At 39.4% G+C, this 21,348-nt stretch overlaps 1 protein-coding gene across 6 annotated transcripts in view; it reads right to left on the bottom strand.

The window, feature by feature from the left end:
• KCNH1 (potassium voltage-gated channel subfamily H member 1) overlaps nucleotides 1–21,348 on the bottom strand; it is a 173,812-nt gene that overhangs the window by 30,369 nt on the left and 122,095 nt on the right. The gene's annotated exons all lie outside the window — the stretch shown is intronic.

Below are 21,348 nucleotides of genomic sequence, written 5' to 3'. Positions count from 1 at the left end.
CCACAATGAGTTTTGCTCTAAATGCTCGGGAGAGAAAGATGCACTTTCTATCATCACAGTGCAGACACAGATATTTATGAGAAATCAGGCTGATACTAACTCCATATGTCCATACTCTAAACCCATACACTGCTGCACCTGAAACTGAAATGTGAACACATTCTGCTGACAGCTCTGATGCCACTATCCATACATTGCAATTTTCATGTAATGTTGAATCTTGCTTTCACTATTTCCTTTATTAGAGAAATTTTGAAGAGTAGCATCAGAATTTTTGTTTTGTCACAGCTATTCTAAATATTTTAGCAAATTGCTTTTCAATTTGTTGAAGTAGACCTGATGTTAAATACCAAAAGGCCAAGCCATTTTAGAGTAGTTGTCATCTTTGAAAATTACTAAGGAGAATTAAATAATCTTTTTTTTTTACTTGTGACTTAAAAAATTAATTCTGCTTCTGTGTAAAATAAAGAATGAAGAAGATGGCCTTGAAAATTACTGGACATTATTAGCTAAATCAAAGCTAATTGCTTTTCTTTCTAGACGATGCTTTAAAATATTTGCAAAAAAGCAAAAATATACCCTTAATCTGTTTGAACAATTTTTCCTCTTTATATATTTTCCCACTGCTTTTATGGATTAAAAAAATGCTTCAAGATGAAACATCTGTTTGACCTTAAAGCATACAATCTGTCCATTGTCTCCTATGGAAAACAGAAATTATATTGATTTTCCAGGTTTTTTCCTTCTCTGCAATGGAAAATTGAAAATGACTTCAGCATGCTTAGACCTCAGTGCAGAGTTACATAGCCCAGCTGGCAATTCTGCAGGCCACATGGATTCTTTGGGATTTTTTTCTACCTGTGCAACTATCTTTTCCCCAGAGGAGATGGGGAGCAGCTGCAGGGGATGACTGCTCAGCACTGACAGGTGACTGTGTCTGTATCTACACCCCACACTACAGCCACACATCCATTCTGGTGACAGGCGTGGGGTTCTGATGCACCTGAGATGCAGCCCAGACTAAAGAACACACCAGCAGGAATATGGGGGGAGACGGAGGAGAACCACAATCCATCTCTGACAACTCATGGGGATGGATCTGCAATGCTTTTATCTGAATATGCCCCTATCATGGCTGTTTAAGTATCTGCTGTGTGCTCTACAGGCATGCAAAAATAAAAATCCTTGGCTTAAAAGAAGGCATTCTGTCCTGCGTTATACCATTACCACACAGAGATCACCAAATTTGAATTTCCTCCTCACATATTTGAGCACATGTGTGGAGAAATGAACTACCTGCCTACCTAAACAAGGGGGAAAAACATGAGGAAGCCAGTCCCTGGCTCCTACTTTGATGAACCAGCTACCCAACGCAACTTGTGGGGTAAAACCACACTAGTCAGGACAAGTAACAAATGCAATGCTTCTCCTGGAGGCTGCAAATTACAATCTTCTCGGAAGAAAGTGGAGAAGTGATAACTTTTTTTTGGATGGCAAATCCTTTCTAAGGTTTTGTGAGGAGCAGCACAGCTACACACTGCAATTTATAGAAAGATGATGAACTGTGACCCAAGACCATACTCCCCAGGTTAAATCACTGCTTCTACGGGACTGAATTCTGCCAGAGACTTATCGCAATCAATCACATTCTCATAGAATTAGAACCCCAGAACATACAGCAGCAGAGCAGCATCTCAGATGGGGAGAGGAAAAGGAAGAAAGCCTACAAGGAGAAATTGTCATGACTTTCATTTTCTCAGTAATATTCTTCCTTTTCGCTTGTTTATCTTGTTCCAAAATTCTTTCTCATACAAAACAGAAAAGTGGGTCCCAAATGCATTACATAAGTGCCTCAATAATACAGTCTTAAAAATTTAAAACGAGTGCTTGCAATGTTGTTTTCATTTTATTTCAGAGAGAGAAATAATTAATATTAATGCAGCGAACACATTATCATTTTACATTCATTTTGTTAGCTGTTAAATTGCTGTACATTCCCCACTCACTCTTATTACTCATCGCTGTTTTCCTGCTCCCGTGGTAGCTGTAGGAGTGAACTCTTGGCTGCTGTCTGTCCACAGCATGTAGCTGTCTCTCAGTCAGCTTTAGAGCATTAGCAGCCATGCTCTGATAAATCTGCCATGGTAGGAACAGGATTTGGTCTTATGTTGCTTTAGCAGGATCAGAACTAAGCCTTGAATCCTCGCATATGTTACACACACACACAAACGTGCCAACAAGCAAAATACCTTCAGTGTTTCCAGAGCCCTGTAGCATCTCAGATTTGCACTATTTCTTATAATGACTATTAGGCAATTCCATCTACAGGAGTCTTGTGCTGTGTGAGTCACGGAGCAGGGATTGACATGTGCTTCAAATGAGAGGAACCAAAGGAGCACCACCTCGGCACCATGGCAGAGCCAGGGACAGCATGTCTGCCCAGGGAAGGCACAGCAAGGGATGCTGAGCACAAAGCATGATGCCAGCAGCCTGACCTGTCTCCTTGGCTGCTGTCACACACCAGAGACTGGCAAAAGAGAGGTGATTGCAATGCCCAGCAAGCAGCTAAAAAGCACCCATCCCTGAGAAGAGCTCTGTGGGTGGCAGCTGTGGTGCTGGGCTGCAGGAGGGCCTGAGGAGCTCCAGGAGGCTTTCTCCTCACAGTCCCTGTGCTGAATGCCTGCTCTGGCAGCCCAGCCCAAGCTCCTTCCAGCTGCAGGGGAGAGGAGCACAGAGGGACACATCCTGCATCCAACCCCTCATGCATACATACCCTTAACACATGATCTGGGGAACAGGAAAGCTTCCTATTCTCACCATAGCCCACGTGGTAATTAATTTTGCTGCAGAGAAGCAAACATCACACTTATCCAGCTGCAAAGACATGGCTCTTTCCACATTCTACAGAAATGGTGTGAGAGCAAACAGTATGTTCTTGAGATCCCACAGCAAAGGATAAAATTTGCCTTGAGGACTTCTATTGAAGCTTCTTGTCATCATTCTCCAAAGACAACTGTGGCTTCATGTCAGCACAGACAAGTGTGACCCCCAGGTGGGGCAGAACTGCACTTACAACGTGAAACAACAAGTAACTGTCTGTAGCTAGCTAGACAGGTATCTCTTACTCCCCAAAAACAGAGTTATACAGAGAAAAATTACCACAGCAATATATAAAAAGGAAAAGCCTATTTTATGCAAAACACAGAGCAACAGAAGGCTGCTGTAAAGGGCACATCTACTGCTTTATTTTTAAAGGAAATCTAATTTTTTAACATATTAAAGTACTTCAGAAGACAAAGGTAAATCCTCTGTCACCTCTAATCAGATGCAGATGCAACTAGAGAATGAGCAATGACACCAATGAATATAAAAATCTAGAGCAGTTAAATGCTTAGCTGAGTGGACAGCCTACTTGAACATTTGGAAATCACGCCCTTTTTTCAAACCTAGCTGATAATAGGCACATGGGCATGCAGCAAGACACTGGAGAAAGGCTTCTCTTGGCCTTAAATGTCTGGCTAAGCTACTCAGTTAATAATAATTCTGCAGTGACTTGTGAAACTTAAGATATCAGAACAGTTAAACTTTGCTGAAACATTATGGCATTGGGAATTCACTGTTTCTTCATTGTAGGGAAAAGTATTAATAATGCATTTCCTGAATAAAAAATTGAATAAATAAATTGAAGTAGTCATTGCAACCACTATTTAACATTTTGCTTTAATTTGCCTTGGTCTTAAATCCCTAATTTATAAGAAAAGAGGGAATGCTCTTAGATGGCACAGCCCAGGCACACAGCTGGCTTGGAGGCACATGCTCTCCCATAGGCAGTGCCTGACCTCCGTTTTCTCTATCAAGACTAAAACTGCCTTATAACTAAACCAAATATCAACAACAAATGCCTGATGATCCACTTGCACTCACATTTTGCACATTAAAGGAATTATTAAAGAAAAATAAGCAGTCAGAAAGGGGCTGTTTTAGAGTGGGGCAAATGAAACCTTCTTAGGTTTTCTTTCCCCCCCCCAAAAACACTATTTCTGGCTTTGCTTTAAAACTGGCTGAAAGATGTCAGACATGCAAATTCCTTCTTCCCCCTCATCAGCTCCAAGAGGAGCAGAGCTGCAGCAAAAGGAGGAGCAGAGACTGAAGCTGGGCATCTGCTGTGTTAAGTGGGAGCTCTGCAGCCTCCACAGCTCTCCTCCCTCCTTCCAACTCCCTCTGCCCTGCACCACTCTCCTCTCCTATGAGACATTGCTGTAAGGCATGGGCCCTCATCCTTTATTTTTCCTTCTAGTCCTGCAGCAGCCTTTCTGGAGCAGTCAACTCCTCTGCTGGAAGGTGTACTGCACTTCTGAATTAGGAACACCTGCCTCCCACATGGTTGTCAGACAAAGCCCAAAACATTCCAGGTACTCTTCTCAGTAAGAAAACACTGAACAGTTGGCTATCACTGCTCCAACAGAAACTGCTACTGGATTGGGGAACCATTTTGGGATATCTCCAAGGGTCAGGAGGAAAAGGGCAAGCAGAAAAGAGAAGCTCAGCTCAATCTCACTTGTAAAGCCCTGGGCTGAGTATTGCTGTATTTGCTGTGTTCTTCTTTTGGGAACCTGTGCATTAGAAAGGATAAGTCTGTGACATATATGTGCTTTTCTCCAGAAGGCACCTCTTCAGGGAAAATGCTCACTGAGCTCCAAGTTAGGACACTGTGGCTTCAGTTACTATCACTGTCCCAAGCAACACTCATTAAATTTTTGAGCGGGTCATCACATCAGCCACCAGCCGAACATCCTCTCCCACCTCTTCAGAAAGCAGGAAAGCCTCATCCTGTTTCTGAGGACGGCAGCATCAATGTTTGAATTCAACAACAGCAAACAATACTCATACCTGTAGAAAAGCAGAGGCAAATCTCAGATGCCACCTGTGTAAGCATGCAGCAGCTATCCAACCATCAGGCAACACACGTCCTTCAGTGTGTCCCCTCAAAAGACCTGAAACATGTCCCCACTTTCTAGCAAACCATTCTGCAGACTCTGCTGAGATGCTTCCCAGCCTTCCCACAGAATATTCTGTTTTTTGCAGCTCATTGGCAGGATTTTAGAGCATGAAGAGGCTTTAGACTCTGCTTTTCTACAACAAAAAATACTATCAGTGTCCTTCTCTTCCCAAATATGTGCTACAGAGATGTTCTCAAAAACTAAGGACTGATGTATTTCCCTTCAAAAGAATGAACAAAAAATTCTGATGAAAATTTGTTTCTGCTTCTCATAGGAGGCATTTTTGGAACCATCACACTAGTATGGCAAAGCTGACCACAGTGAGCTTGCAACAGAAGGGCAAAAAAATGCTAGTGGAAAAAACCAAATAGGCAACATCCGTTTGTATGAGAAATAGAATCTATCCCTTTTAGTGCAGACCTCAAGGAAGACAAGAAGTAGCCTGGTTGGAGAAAATTGAGTACATCTGTCTAAAAGGTCTAGAGGAAACATCCATGAGACATACCTCAGCAAAGGATCAGTACCTGCCACTGAGATTTCATTCAAATAATTTGATAAATAACTCTATATACGTCACTTCTCTTGCATTAGTCAAGCTGACAGCTCTTGCTTATAAAATATAAATAGGACAGATAACAACAGGATTAGTTCAGTTTCATCTAACTCAGCACTGCTAATATCTTTTCATAAAAATGCACTCAGGAGTCTGCCTTGCAATCATCCAGGCATAACTTTGTTATCATGAACTAATTATTATAGACAGTTTGCAATGGCTACACATTTCTGTCTTGAGTAAACAGATTAAATCACTGAAAGATGTCTACAGCAATAATCATGCAAGACTGTTACGGTGAAAACTCCATTTGCTAATCTTTTTCCTTAATGCTCTGAATATCATGATTCACTGGTGTGGCTGCCTATAGGACTGCCAGTGAATATTCTAAGAACAGTGTCATAGGGGAAAATGCTGGCATATTTCATGGAAGAATGGGGAAAAAAAATACAGCCTCAGTTTTGCAATTCACCATGATAAAACAGTATCTCAGTGCTACAAGACACACCAGGGTAAGGAAAGTTCATTGTCTACCCCTACACTCATGATCAGAAGGAACAAATATGAGCAGACATACAGGAAAAAAGAGAGTGGATAGCCCACAGTAATGCATTGCCAGTGACCTACCTACCAATGAGCCAGGATGTAAATGAAAAACCCATCTCACTGATGGTTACTTTTCTACCTGGGCCTCACCATTCTCCTATAAATTCTTTCCTGGAATTTACTGGAGCTGATAGCCGCCAAAGAGGCAGAAAGCAGGCACACCACCCATACAAACCTTTTCCAAAGCAATTCTTTGCTTCTGGTGTTTTGGCAGCTCCAACTGAGTGACAATAAATCACAGCTGTTGGCTGAGTCAAGTGTTGTTTTAAATGCCATTGTCTGTAAAAACTCATACTAATTTACTGGTGCTATGCTCTGATGAATGGAAGACAGCAGTGTTGAAATCCATTTTAGAGTGACACCTTTACTGTCAGTATTTTGTAAACAATGTAGAGGCTGATCTGGGTATCAAAGAGGAGCATGTAAATATTTTGTTCCAGCGTTTGCTGAAGGCATTTTATAGATAAATATGAAATTACATGAATGTATATACACAGGAATTCCAATGAAAGGTCTTGGTTGATTTTGTTCAATCCCTTTGCTCTTTGAAGTAAAATTCAGTCTTGTAGAATCCTCACAGTGTTGTGAGCATTTAATTGGAAGTGGTTATTTTCCACCATTTGCTTTGATTATCTCCCACAGAAACTTTGTTTTTCTCCCGGTGACAAGATAAACTTGGTGCAAAGTTCCAGAAATTAGTGATACACATCTGCAGAGCCGGAATTATAGATTTTTCCAATATTAAAAAAAAAAGCAAAAGTGGATTCTGTACACAGTGAACAGCTTTTTACCTTGGTGTTAACCTGAGGGTTGAAACCACACTGGCTCAATAATCCAAGATACACAAGAGTTTCCTAGAGCCACTTTTATGAAGAGGACAAAAAAAATGCATGCAATCGAGGATAATGGAACTTGGTTTTATCACTCAATTGTCTAGAAATTACCAGGTACATTCACACTCCTTTGGAAAACTATTATCATTAACAACCATATCGATTCCCGCTCACAAAGAAGTCTTCGAAAAAGATAATTGCCCAGTCTGACTAGACAATTCCCTTGTAACCACACACAGAAATACTTGGCATTGCAACCGCCTATACAACAGAGAACACATGTTCTCTACCTTTGCTGTGAGTGAAGATGCAGTAAAGAATTCCTGTGATGGCACTGCTTTTTCTTTTACTGCCCTCCCAGCGGGATTTAACACAGACTTAGAAGAACAGTATGGGATAGTTCTGTCTGCTCAAGCTTTGTGCCAACAAACCACATCCATCAAGAGTCTCTATCCTAAGCTGACAACAGCTAATGGCTCTTGTTTTGAGATGTACACTTCCCCTAAAAAAGAGGCTATTGGTATTGTTCTGCTGGTCCTTGAAAGAGGAGACTGTGGTCTCTGAGGTGCTTTACTGAAGGGAAAATTCTGTGTCACTTATGAGCCTTGCTCAGGTTTCACCAAAAGCTTGGAACAAACAGCATGGTTCTGCCAAGAATCTGGTTGCATGGTGGAGCAGACATGCAAAAAGGGGCAGGGCTGGTCAGGGATGCTGAGCACACACACTAAAAGGCAGAATTTGTTGCTAATTTTGTTGATCTTGTAGCTGGTCTTGTGCCTACTGCCTAATCCTCAGATCAGTCTGTTCTGAGCCACTCGAGGGAGGAGGAACAGCTATCAGGCCAACACTTGACCCCACCTACACTAAATCAGCAGACAGTATATGTTCTTCCAAAAGCAAGTTTTAAAGAAATTACAGATCTCCCTGTGACTATCTCTCCTCTAGAAATAAAACTTCTGAGATAAAAATGTGAAAGCACAGATCAGTAACAGTGTCACCATCTTCAACAAGGATTATTTGCCACCAACTCCTAGACTCTAATTTGAGAAGGAAATAACATATTTAAATTACACTGCAGGTTCAACAGTTCATAACAGATTTCTCTCAATAGCTATGAGAAAAAGCTTTTCTCTTAGTTCTTTTATAATGCTTATTTGCCTTTTAACTAGTTTTCCTGCAGGCATATACTATAAAGCCATAAAAGTGGATTTTTATACTGCCTTATCTTAAAAGTTGTGTGTCTCCAGCTACCTTAATGTTATTCTTTATTGAAGTGAGCACCACCAAATTTATCCTTTCATCATTCGTAACCCTCATATAGCTGATACAACTGCATAAAGATCCAAACACATTTATTTTCAATGCGTCTACAGTTGAGCCATTTATTTTGCTTGACTGCTGACAGTCCTACACAGTAATAGAAAACATTTTTGATTAGCTGAAATAAAGCACCCTTCTAGCAAATGAAGTCTTGATGAGGGTGTCATTTTCTATCATTGACTGAATTTGTTGAAGTTCTCAATATTTAAAGTTGTTTAGACTGATTGTTCATTTGGGCTGAAATTTTATTCTTTTACCTATTTGTACAACAGTTTATAAATTACTTTGATCCTGAATGGAACAACTAAAACACAGTAACAGAAATATTTCAGTTGTAGATTCAAGGGTTTACACTGTCTGCTTCTCTGTGCAGTATGGAACCAGAAAGATTTTACTCTTTATTGTTTCTGAGATTATATTTTTTATTATTTTAAACCAAGATCTTGACTTCTGCTCTTCCTCTGTATAACATTTCCTACTCATCCTCCTATCCATTAGAGCAATTCAAAATTTATAGTTGCTGCCCACACCATCACCTGTGTTGATGCCCTCTGGAGATGTGACACAAACCAAACATTCTTCCTTTCTTCTTTTCTCCAGACTAAACACCCCCAGCTCCCTCAGGTGCTCCTCACAGGACTTACTCTTCAGGTCCTTCACCAACTTTCCTAAACACCACACAGACAATGAATAAAAATCTAAAAAAATTATTTCCTAAGTAATTCTATAAAGGTTCCTTTTCTGCTCAAAAATGCAATTTTAGCTAAATGCATCCTGCATATGTTGGGCTTTACCCTCTTATAACCACTCAACACTGAGATCTGCATTGTCATCAGCCTGTGCTGCATCCTCTACATGACTTCCTTACTGTGCACTGCAACAGACTGTCCAGAGAGGTTGTCGAGTCTCCCTCACTGGGGATATTCAAGACTCTTCTGGGTGCAGTTCCATGTAATGTGCTCTCGGATGATGCTGCCTGTGACCCTGCCAGCACCCAGTGGGAACAGGAATGCACTTTTACCCTTCCCTCACAGGAAAAGAAACATTTCAAACACAAAGCAGCACAGAACTTCCAAAATCCCCCTGAAAAACTCACACCTCTCCCTAGTTCTGTTCATCCTTTCTGCTCTCCCTGGCAAATGCCCATCAGTGAGTCCAAAGAAGTCCAAAGATCATGTCCTTGGTGGCTGCTGGTGCATGGTCCTCAGCTGAGGTCCTCAGTTGAGGTTCCATGACAGTGTTCCACCACAGGGAACAATGGAAGGAGAGATGACATTCATGATTAAGGAGTATTTCAGTTTCCCTTGACATTTAATTATCCACAGTCACCCTTTCTCAATCCTGAATGCTATTCCAAACACCAGCTCCTTGTTGCATTTAATGTCTCTGCAATCCCAACACTGGCAAGCTCCTGCAATGCTCAGCTTCCAAGGCAGTGAGAGAGCACAGGTTCTGTAAAATGAATGGAATCAAAGAGCAGATTTGGTGTGCAGGGGTGCAGGAGGGAATAGGGAGAGATGTTCCCTAGAGAACAGTTCTGTGCTTTTCTATGTATAACATGGTAGCAATGCTTTGGGGAGCACTAACAAGATCACTGCTAAAAATGGATTAGGAACAACATCACTCTTCTTTGCTGGGTCGTGCTTTAAATATGCTAAATAAAACTCAATTCATTTTGTAATCAATGGAGAGTTAAATCACAAAACATCTTTTTATCATCTCTTCATCCCTGACAAAACATTAAAGCATACACTCAAAGTTAGCAAACAAAACCTGCCACTTTTAATGAATGTTGTGCTAAGACTGATTTTTAGTAGGGCATAATCACCAAGATAAAGACACTGTTACTGGAAGCTATAGTATAAAGTTGAAATTCCTTTCACATTGACTTTTCCAGTGGAATAATGGATAAGAGACAAAGATTCATTTAGACTTTTAAATGTTGGCTTTCTTAAAATCTGAGCTGGGGTAGTTGTGTTCTCTAGGACATATTTGAACCCCACTGCAATAAAGCCATGTTTCAAATTAGCTAGCAACAAAACTTCTCCATAGAATCATAAAATCATGGAATGGTTGGGGTTGGAAGGGACCTTTAAGATCGTGAATTTCCAACTCCCCTACAATGGGCAGGGACACCTCCCACTAGATCAGGTTGCTCCAAGCCCCATCCAACCTGGCCTTGAACATTTCCAGGGATGTGGCATCCACAGCATCTCTGGGCAACCTGTTCCAGCACCTCACCACACTCACAGCAAAGACTTTTTTCTTAATATCTAATCCAAACCTACTACCTCTACTTTCTCAAGAGGAGATAGAAAAAATTCCCACTTTGCAATACTACAGCCTTAACAATAAAGCTAATTTTCACTCCCCTGTTATTTTTACTGTTTGAAATCCATTAATACCACCATTTTAAAACAAGATACCCTATTTTTGCATTTTAAAATGCTGCTTTAAGGAATTTATTAGGTTATTATCAAATGAGAATCTAGCTCAGGCTACAGAATAGATTTGATCACCAAAATGGCACAGACTCAAGACATAGTAATTTACTTTTCTATTCTGTAAGAGAAAGATTGCACTTACTTAATTGTCTTAAATGAAAAGGAAACAATCCCTTAGCTTATTCTCTTGTGGTAAGGAATTGCATTAGAGGTAGATACAAATCAGTGTTTCCTTCTCCCTCTATTTTCAATGTCCAGGCCAGACAGTCCATTGGCAATAGGCAAATTTAGCCCAGGGGGGTGATTTCAGTGACTCACAAACACCTCACTATTGCAGGAGAAGATGCAGAGGCTTCAGCACAAATTTCTTACTTGTAGAAGCAACTCTAACTAAGAGCAGAATAAGAAAGTTGGTAGACACATTTATGCAATAATTCAGGGGCCATGGATGCAAAAACACAGGGAGGACATTTGCTGCCTAAGTCACTTGCCTTGGTGTCCCAAGACAGACAAAAACAAGGAATGAGACATCACAGAAGAAAGCCATTCTGGAATAAACACTAGAAGCACAGGGTCTATAGACATCTCAAGCCAAAGACTGTTGCACAAGTGTGTGTGTGTAAACTTTTGTACCCTCAGACCTGTCTGTGGAACAACAGCAAGATTTGAGAGGGCAAAGGAAGGGGGGTGAAGAAGGGAAATGCCAGACATAGTTTTCGGTCCCTTCTGGCTCTGCCAGCGCCTCTGGCTCGGAAATAATGTGAAACATGGAACTGACTCAGTAGGTTTCAGACTTTGCACCTCAAGCAGAAATACCCTCACGCAGGCACGATCCTAAGTACCATGTGATTCCTCCAAGAACACAGAATAAACAGGGCAGTAAAACAATTCTTGTCAGCAGGAGAGGGGAACATAGGCTTGGAAGGCAATGACACCTCCTCCAAGTCCAATCCTGTGCTGTCACAGACAACTGCAACCTCTTCATTTGCTTAACAAGTTCTGTCTTTGACCTAATTTGACTTTTATTCATATTTAAAAGCCGGTTTCAACATCTCATCCTTTCTATAATAAGAAACCTGATTTTGAATTCCATCTAAATTTATCCATGATCAATGTAGATCTATTTGGCATAAGTCTCCCTCTTTTTTTTAGTAAGTAGTGGTCATTAAGTCCCATTTTATTTCCTCTTGGAATTCACCACTATAATATTTTTTATCAAAAGTAAGACTATGCCATTCTCTGCTTTCAAATTAAAGAAAACATATTGTCAGAAAACTATCTGACCACCAACTCTAAAAAAGTTGGAAGAACAGTATGTCTTGAAAGTCCATCATATGAAAAACAAAGATTAATGTTGGATGCCATATTGACCTTGTTGCAGCCCATGGAGCATTCATTGCAGCCAGGAAAATGTTTTCAAAAAGCCAAATTTGGCAGCAAGAGCAGGCTTCCAGCTGGCAGGGAGGTTGCTCTGTACCTGTTAAGAAACAGTACCCTGCTTCCTACTATTTGGAAATTGTCAGGAATTCTCCACAGTTTCTCCAGGTAGCTTTTGGCTTTTTTTTTTGCTTTTGCACTGTTCTTACTTATTAGTTATAAAAGAAGGATCATCTTCCTAAAACTAGCTTGCCACAAGACATTTGTTTGTAAATATGTTTGTTTTTATTCAAGTAAATACAGTAGGTGGATTTTAACAAAATTTAGGTCTTTTACTGAATATTAATATATTAATAAGTCTTGTGGAATTTGTACTTACTGCTGTAATCAGATGCCTACAAAAGTCAACTGAACATGCATAATAATATTTATATATATATATGTATTATATATATAGCACTATATAACATAGTTCTTCTGTATGAGTGTATGCCTACATCTTTAGAACACAACAACAAAATACATTTCTGTGAAAGTCTTCTCATGTCCAAAATCTTTAGTAAAAAGTCCTGTCTTGTGACTAGATTTTTTATCCTGTCCTTTATTTTATAATGAAGCAGCTGTTTTATAAATGTTACAGCAAACAAATACATTTTTACTACAATTTTAGTGCTTTTAAAATTACAAGCTAATTCAAATAAAAATAAAATTGATGACTTAAAATATATTGGTTATATACAAAACACAGGATCAATACAAAACATTGAAAAGTAATGCTAAGATGGGTACAGAATAACCTTGCTGCTCTTTTCCTCTTTTCTTCAAAAGAGGGAGGAGACCATATTATCAACACTAGTATTGCTTATCATGCAAATGGGTTTGGAATTCACAAGATTAAGAACCAAAAATACCCTGCTTTTTAGGTTTTGTATTACACATTTCCAAGTATTTATAACTGTGGGATTCCTAAATGTATGAGTTGTGTTCCTTGCAAAGATGCTTGTATCCAGGAATTGTGCCATCAGGGGAAAAAACACCAAATGGAGTCTTTTCATGAAATTACAGGAGCTGGCAAGCACTGTGACTCTTGCTATTTTATTGCAAATCTTAAAATGTAGAGTGGGGGTTTTTATAATAGCCTAGTTCTCAGAACCAAAGTGTGTCTGCAAATGAAAATACTTTCAACAAGCAAAAAGAAGGAACTTGCTGTTGGTGTGTAACACTGGGCTGGCTGGCACTCAGAAGTGTTAGTTTAAATACGTGGTTAAAAAATTCTTCACCATTGTGTGAAATGAGATTTCTGGCACATCCTGACCCCTTCATCTTATACCATCTGCTCTACCTCTCCTCCCTCCTGAAGGCAGCTCTATCTCCACCTTCAACCTCCGTGAGGCAGAGAGGTTTGTGCTGCTGAACATTTGGCCAGTGCACCTTTTCTTCTCCAACTCCATCAATATGTCTTGTTTTCCTAACACTGTAGTAAAGGGAGCAAACCAGTCAAATACAAGCCATTCATCACCTGGACAGAAAAAAGTGCTGGAAAATTAAGGGGAGAAAAAAAAGAACAAGAATATATGCTTTTTTTAACGGGGGCAAAAAGTAAAAGTCTGTCAGAAAATGGGAAAACCATTGAGAATTATCACAGCTTTGGAATCTCAAAAATGCAAAGCAACCAAAGGGCAAAAAAGAAATAGTTTGGGGAGTATGTCTACAGATTCATTACACCTCATTTAAGCTACTAAGGCAGCTTCAAGTGGGTTCAGGAAAGGGAAGTGCACCTTGGAGTTAAAGGCTGTACAGAGCAAAATGCAGTTCTGCATTAGCATTAGATTCCATGCAGCATTCCCATCTCAGCAGAACCTGGAGGCAAAAGGGTGGCAGACAGCAGAAGCAGTTGGGGGAAGAGCAATAAATGAGGAAGAGCTTTATGCCATGTAGCTGGAGTGCTGCTGTTAGTCTCTGGCTGCCTCACCATTTATTTGGCAGATCTCAACTAGGAACAGACTTTTCTAGAATTCTAAGTATGTTTTACCTTTTCTTCAAATTAAAATTTTAAAGCCCATGCCAAAAAGCAAACCACTTATATTGCAATATTTTCATTTTATTCTCTCTACTTTGGGAGGTTCTCAGTACTGAGGCTTTTAAAGCAATATCAGAGACTATTACAGTGATAGAAGGAAAATCATGGGCTTTACTGTAGAAAAGTGAAGTCAATTAAGCACCTGAAAAATGACCTGAATGCTGAGATACCAAACTGCACAATGAATGGAACAGAGTAAAAGCAGGTTGCTTTTGAATACCATGATGAAGTACATTTGGAAAATAAAGAAATTAAAGCCATTTCTATTAACATCAATGACTTCACCTTCACAGGAATTACTCAGATCAGTTGCTTATCCCCATTCCCCAAGACTAATCATTACCTAAGTTATCTAGAGAGCACCATGGAGAATCTTATTTAGAAGACAGACATGCAAGAAGGGAAGAGGGGCTACAAATGGAAGAGCCTGCACTGGAGTTGCTGTCATTGGAAGGAGGAAAGCAGGAGGCAGAGCAGGGTCAGGCCACAGTGAGCAATGAAGGGCTGCTGGCCCTGGATCTGAAACCTGAAGCATCTGAATGAAGAGTGCACTCCAGTGATAATGTGGGGGAAACAGTAAAGCACTTCTCAGCCAAAGTCCTGCAATCAGCTTCCCCGTCACTCCTGGCTGTACAGAAAAGTGTTAACAAGCCTGTACTCCACACAGCTCTGTGTGGCCTGGGACCTGATCATTTTCCATCACAAAAAGTAATTTGCTCAACCTGTTCTCCGAAAAGGCTTGGAGCAGCTTGCTCACTTCATCTCATCCCCTTCCCTGTGTTCAGCAGCTGCCCAAAGCTCCTGGCTTAACAACAGCAAGAAACAGCCCAGGTCACTGCTCATTTTATACCATTTCTTTCAGTATTGTTGGCAAAATAACTCTGATGATAATATTACTGATTGCAACCAAATGCAATTAATTCATTGCAGACTTCATTCCATAAATAACTGTTTTGCTCTTGCATTCTTAGATGCTTTCAGAAGCAACAAATCAATTAATAAACACAGCGAGTGTCTTCTTTTTCAATGCTGACAAGGTACAAATTTTGTTAATTGTAGATGTCAAAGTCTGTCATTAAACTAGTAGGCATACTCTGCATAATAAATACCAAACAATCACCCTTAATTCTAATTTAATTTCTGCACTGTGACACTGCATTTACATTTGGGAAGTAAAAAAAAAAAAAAAAAAGAAGTTGAGAATTATGCCTGCTGTGACTAGTTATCCTGAAAGAAATGAGAGGGGAAAAAAGCAACTTGTTATCAGATTGTTAAAATTTCATTATCTATGTTTTAATAATTCTACTTTTTATGAATGAAACTTTGTTTCTCACTGGAATGTTGTGATTGGAAACCATAGAACATATAAATTGGTCACAAAATTGTAAGCAAATTAGAAAAAATTGGTAAGAACAGCAATAAATAGGCATTTTAATTAGAATGCATGCATAATTATGAAACAACTGTATGTTTTATTCTGTCTGGAAATGTTGATTTGCAAACACTTGGGCAAGTAATATGGTTCTAGAAGGACATCTGTGTCTCATAGCAAAATGGATATTCACATTGTAGCAACATAATTTTTTTTATTTTGTATCAGTGGTAGAAAAAACCGGTAACCTAGGCACTAAAAACTGGACGAAAAATAAGCAGACTTTGACTTTTTATAGGTAAGCCCAGGAGACTTGAAACAACCCTGGGAGGAAAGTGCAAAATGGCACCATCAGGTTATACTGAAATGATTCTACTTGAACACCTTGGTCTCTGCATCAGTTTCCAGACACATTTCAGAAAGTATTTTTGTATTCTCAAAGAACTGAGTTTGAACTTGGCTTTTAAACTTATTCCTCTATACTAAAGAAGATGTTTCTTTATTAAAATTTTCTAATAATCACCTAAGAAAATTGACTCTTGTTCATGTCATGTTTAGCTTCCCAGCACAAAGTAATTTAGGCAGAAATCTGATCTGATGCTTTTCTTTCTGGAACACTCAATGGCATAACTCAGATGCAACCAAGAGAAACATGGGAAATAAATTTGTCCGTCATGAATATTTTATAATCATCTGAATTTTGTGTCACTTTACAGGCCATGTACTTTTCAGAACTGAGCAAATTAAAAATGTCAGATATGTTCAAAAACATTGTTAAAATTTTAATTAACCCAGAATTAATTTGGGGAAGTAGGGAAATAATTTTTTTCATTTAGAAGCCATAATAATAAGTATGTTGGAGGAAAAAAAACCCAGTTAACTTCAAGTGTTTTTGCAGTTTTGGAAGCTGTTCCCTGTCAGTAATTTCCTTCAAAATTTCTGCCATGCTTCTTATAAGATTTACAAAAGAAGTCTGGATTAATGGGGTTTAGGACAAAAGAAAGATTAATGTACATAGCACTGTCTTGCACTTCTAAGTGCTAACTGTAGTAGTAAGATTTATTTTTAACTTGCTTTTCCAAACTGGCTCATTCCCTAATTTTAATGACTGAAAAACTATGGAAAGCGGGGGAAGGACTCTTCTTTTTCCTCCTTCTGAATTGTTTTCATTTCAGCATTTCTTTTGTTCGTTTGTTTTCTATAACAAGATAATTCTCCAAAGGAAACTTCTAAGGAAATAGCAACCTTTTTGGTCATTTGCAGTATTGAATCTCTGAAGGAAATTCTAGGTTAGCTACAACTCCTCTCACAGCCCACACCAAGTCTGATTTCCCACACCTGCTGATAAAGCACTAACTTCCCAGAAGAGATCACTGCTTAGCATACACTGCTGGTCCTCTCACAGATTCTCAAAGTGCTGATTGAGCTTTCAATTTAATGAACAGTTACTTTAAAGCAAAATACATTTCCAGTTTAAAAAATGAGTAATAAATGAATGGAGGCAGAGCATCTACCTTAAGTCTTCGGTATACACTCTGCCATGTAAATTGTTCAAAATGTGTGATGTTTCCCAAAGCAAAATGGGCAGTCACAAACTGAGAATCACAAATGAAGGTCACATAAAGGGCGGCTGAGCCCCCTTTCCATGCAGATTCACTGCATGGTGGTTGACTCAGGTTCTGCCAGCAGGAAGAAGCACATGGTATAATCTGGGGGAAGCATTTTCCATTGCTATCACCATGGATGAGCTACCACCAGGGCACACAGATCCTATATGTGCAGCAAGCAGAGTCAAGTGGCTGCTAAACATGACAACCATCAGCCATGTATTTATGTCAAAAGCACATGAGAGTGCCCAACTTTAAATACAGGTGACTGTATTCACCGAGAATAAGATTAACATCATCAGGGAAACAGATATTTCATGTACACTAACCATCTCACATGTTTCATCACCATGCTGTGAAGACTGAGGTTGATATCTTCAGTATAATTTCAATTCTCTGCAAATACAACTCTGAAGCATATAGAGCTGTTATATCCTCACTTCAGCATTCATATATACAAAATGAGTTACATTGGCTGCCATCATGATCTTAAAAATGGAAAAGGGAGAGAACTGCCCAACCTCTATTCCATTTCTGAGCCAAAGAAACATTTTTGTTTGCTTAGTTTGGATTTTTTTTTTTTACAGTATTTAATTCAATGATCTGCCAGGAATAGATGGGCAATGTGATTCACATTTCTTTTGTCATACTTCTTAATGAACTAATTAATTCTAGCAGTAATGACCTGGATAGTGCTTGAAATTCTTCTTGCTACAGGAAATAATTTGCATAAAACGAAAAAAAAAGAGAATTTTTTTTCTTGTTGAACCTGCGCTGAAATATGGCCCACAGAAAATCTTATAATCTAGCATGTTGCAAAGGAAAATCTATTCATCTAGGAAATAATTCAGACCCCACAAAGCAACAAGCAGAAGTGCTTGTCCCTTGCCACTATTGGTATTTGTGAAAAAGCAAACTGGGAGAGACCCAATAGTTGCAATCTGCTGGCTTTGAACTACCCACTCATTGCTATTCACACAATTACCAGCCAATATGTGCATTTCTATTTCTCATTTCTTCTTGGAACTAATCTCTGGGCTGAATCATAACCACATGAAAGATGACTTTTCCAAGGCAGCAGCATTTCAGAATTTAGTGTGTGCATCAAATGTGGCTTGCTTATTTTGATCACATTGCTTTCACTGAACACTCTCTGAATTACTGCAAAAATACAGTAATTACCCACCCTCTCTGTTATTCCTATAGTTAGTGGACTCTCTGTAAACCACCTCATAATGAAAAAAAAGTAGAAAGGGTTTGGTTAAAAGGTACTTTTCAGGAAGTCTGCAGCCTTCCTTAGCTATAGCAAAACAGATCTAATTCCATATATTCACTTCACAGGCAAAATGAGCCACACAGTCTCAATCATGTGATGGAGATGATACAGGTTATGAAGGTTTCAGGCAATAGTGAAAATGCTTTTTAACTGGAAAATCAATCCAAATATTTTAAAAGAAATGAAACCCAAATGATCCAGAAAGATAGAAAAATTGCAAGAAGTTCTTATGAAATATAAAGTAAGGTCTCCTTTTTGACATCCTTACCTGCACAGCTCACCCAGACACTTCTATTCAGAGATAGGAAACCAGTGACTGAAGGTCAGTCAGGCATAATCCAAAACCAGATTCAATATCCCTCTGTGTTCTCACCCTTTTTAAAGATGCCAGGCACTACTCTATAGAGTATTATTAGGCCTACAGTTGTAAAACCCATGTTTTGGGTTTAAAAACAAGAAGTAAATTAATAAAAACATAAATCTGAAAACAACAGTGAGTTCCAAAATTATTCAATGCTATCCTGCTGGCACACAGATTATTTGTTTTTAATTTCCACCCAGTGAGCTGAAAGCATTACGCTCTTCCAGAATTTCTTAGACGCACATCCAGCATTCAGCAGCTCACTTCTCTGAGTGACTTTGCATTGCCATCTCTTGTTTTTCCAAATGCCTCTGCTGTGTGAAAAATAAACAGCTTCCCTCCTCCACGGCACTATTCACTTAACATCGTGGTGCTAAATAAATATTAATATAAGACTAGACTCATACTGTTTTATTACGAGTAAGTGGTACCTTACTCTGCAAATATTTCCATTCCCTTTAACAGAGCAAGGTATTCCTCTGCAGAAGTAAAGGAGGCAGAGCTTGGCTCAGCCCAGCAGCACCATCTTCACAAGAGGAGCACTACTCCTCTTCACCCCACCCAGCTCAACTTGGTCCACTGGTGCAAACACAGGAGCTGTGGGGAGGGCAGCAGGGACAGACAGCCCTGCAGGACACCTCGCTCGGCTCAGAGCACAATGACACCCAAGCACATCAAGCCCTTTGACAGCACCACAGCACCATGCAGAACCCTTCTGTGTCTTCCACTCAGAGAGGTACATGTGAGCAAGGCCAGGGCTCAGCAGCCTGGGCCAGACACTCCTCAATTCAGTTAGCATTCGAGCACAGAACAGTGTGGCACAAACATGCACACTTATGCATTTGTACCTTTTTTCTCTCTTGGCTTACAAGAAACTGAATCTAACTCTCCTGCTTTTTGAGAAAGGGACAAAATACAATGTGGAGTCATCCAGGCTGGTATCTACTTACCCACCTAACCAATTCACCTTGCTGCATAGTCAGTTTGTAAAATATTCCCCTTGTTTCAAAGACGCATCTGCTCTCCAGTTTTACTCTGTGGTACTTGGAATAAAACACCAAACATTATGGTACTCTGTGCCATTTCTCCACAGTAAAAAAACCCCTCAAAGCTGCAGTTTCTATTGCTCTTATTTTCTGCTGTTTGATTTTTCTTTTCTTTTCTTCCTGTTTATTATTTGTATTTTAATGCATACCATATTATGGTATGCATAGAAAGATCACATTTTTTAAAAGAAACTGTTTAAAGGTATTTAATCATTAGCTACATTCCATTGAATTCATATACTGAATTTCTAATGAGCTTCCTTCAGTTTGTCTTCCTACCTTGCTCTAGTAACAACAACATGCCAGCAACTAAAAGTAATACTTAGGTTCATGTTATACACAAGTTACATATTAAAAAAAAGCACATAATTAAGAGTAAGTTTCAAAAGCCCATAATTTTCCTATCTGTATCCCCCATTTAGTGCTATTTTCAGATTTTTTCCCAGTTTTATTATACTGACTTCTTTAGAAGTTGCTGACCGTAGCTTTTTTTTTCTTTTAAACAAGGGTCTCTGACTTGCCACTTTAAGCTCTTTTATGTGCCTTTGCTACTTTGGGCTGGGATAGAGTTAATTTTCTTCTGAAGTAGCTAGTGTGGGGCTGTGTTTTGGATTTGTGCTGAACACAGGGTTGATAACACAACATTTCCACAGTGATCTCTGCTTCAACCATTTTAGACCTCTGATTGGAGACAGGCATAGTTATGTTCCAGTTTCTCTGATAACAAGGTCCAAAATATGCCAATCAGACAATCAAAGACTTGGCCACCCCAGAATCAGAAGTATCAGGCCATGAGTGTTCAAGCAATCTCTAGGAACACCTCTGCCATAGTAGCTAGAAGCCAAATAATGTATTCAACTGCACAGTATTTCAGATTTATCAAGAAAACTCAGATATCACAGTTAATTAATACTGCAGGGCAATAAAGAAGTTTTTATGATTCTGCAGGTTAGCTATAAACACAGATTAAAGCTAAGGGAACATACTTGGAGTTTCTGAAGTTTGTAAGTAAGAAGACAAAAGTTCCCCTGTGTCCATATTCATCTGGAGTTTTGTAGTATTAACAAAGAAATAAAAACTGAAAAAAAAGAGAAAATATTTAAGCTGATGGCTCTTTCTGCTTTAACTTTCTAGTAAGCAGTCAGACTGAAACTTTCAGAATTAAACTGATGATTAGATCACAGTTAGAGGTTAAAGCAGTCAGAAGAGGTATAGATACACACCAGAAAGGGCAAAGCCAAAAGCTCTTGTATCAAAATCTGCATAAAAGGCGCAGGGAGACCAGCTCCTTCCTAATGACATCTGGTTTTGTGTAGACCCTATGCATCCTGGATTTTGGCTAGAAGATGGTGTCCCACAGCTGGGGTGGAGACAGCCAGCATGGCCAGTTTGACCTGGCTCCCCCTGTGGAACAGATGGACGTGTGATAGCTGAAAGGCTGCAAGGCAGCACAAGGACTGGGAGAAACAATTC

Source organism: Lichenostomus cassidix, chromosome 3, assembly GCF_008360975.1.
Source record: "Lichenostomus cassidix isolate B80296 chromosome 3, HeHo_3.0, whole genome shotgun sequence".
NCBI classification, from domain to species: Eukaryota; Metazoa; Chordata; class Aves; order Passeriformes; family Meliphagidae; genus Lichenostomus; species Lichenostomus cassidix.
The sequence above is the reverse complement of the archived record's forward strand: the minus strand, read 5'-3'. Positions and strand labels throughout refer to the sequence as shown.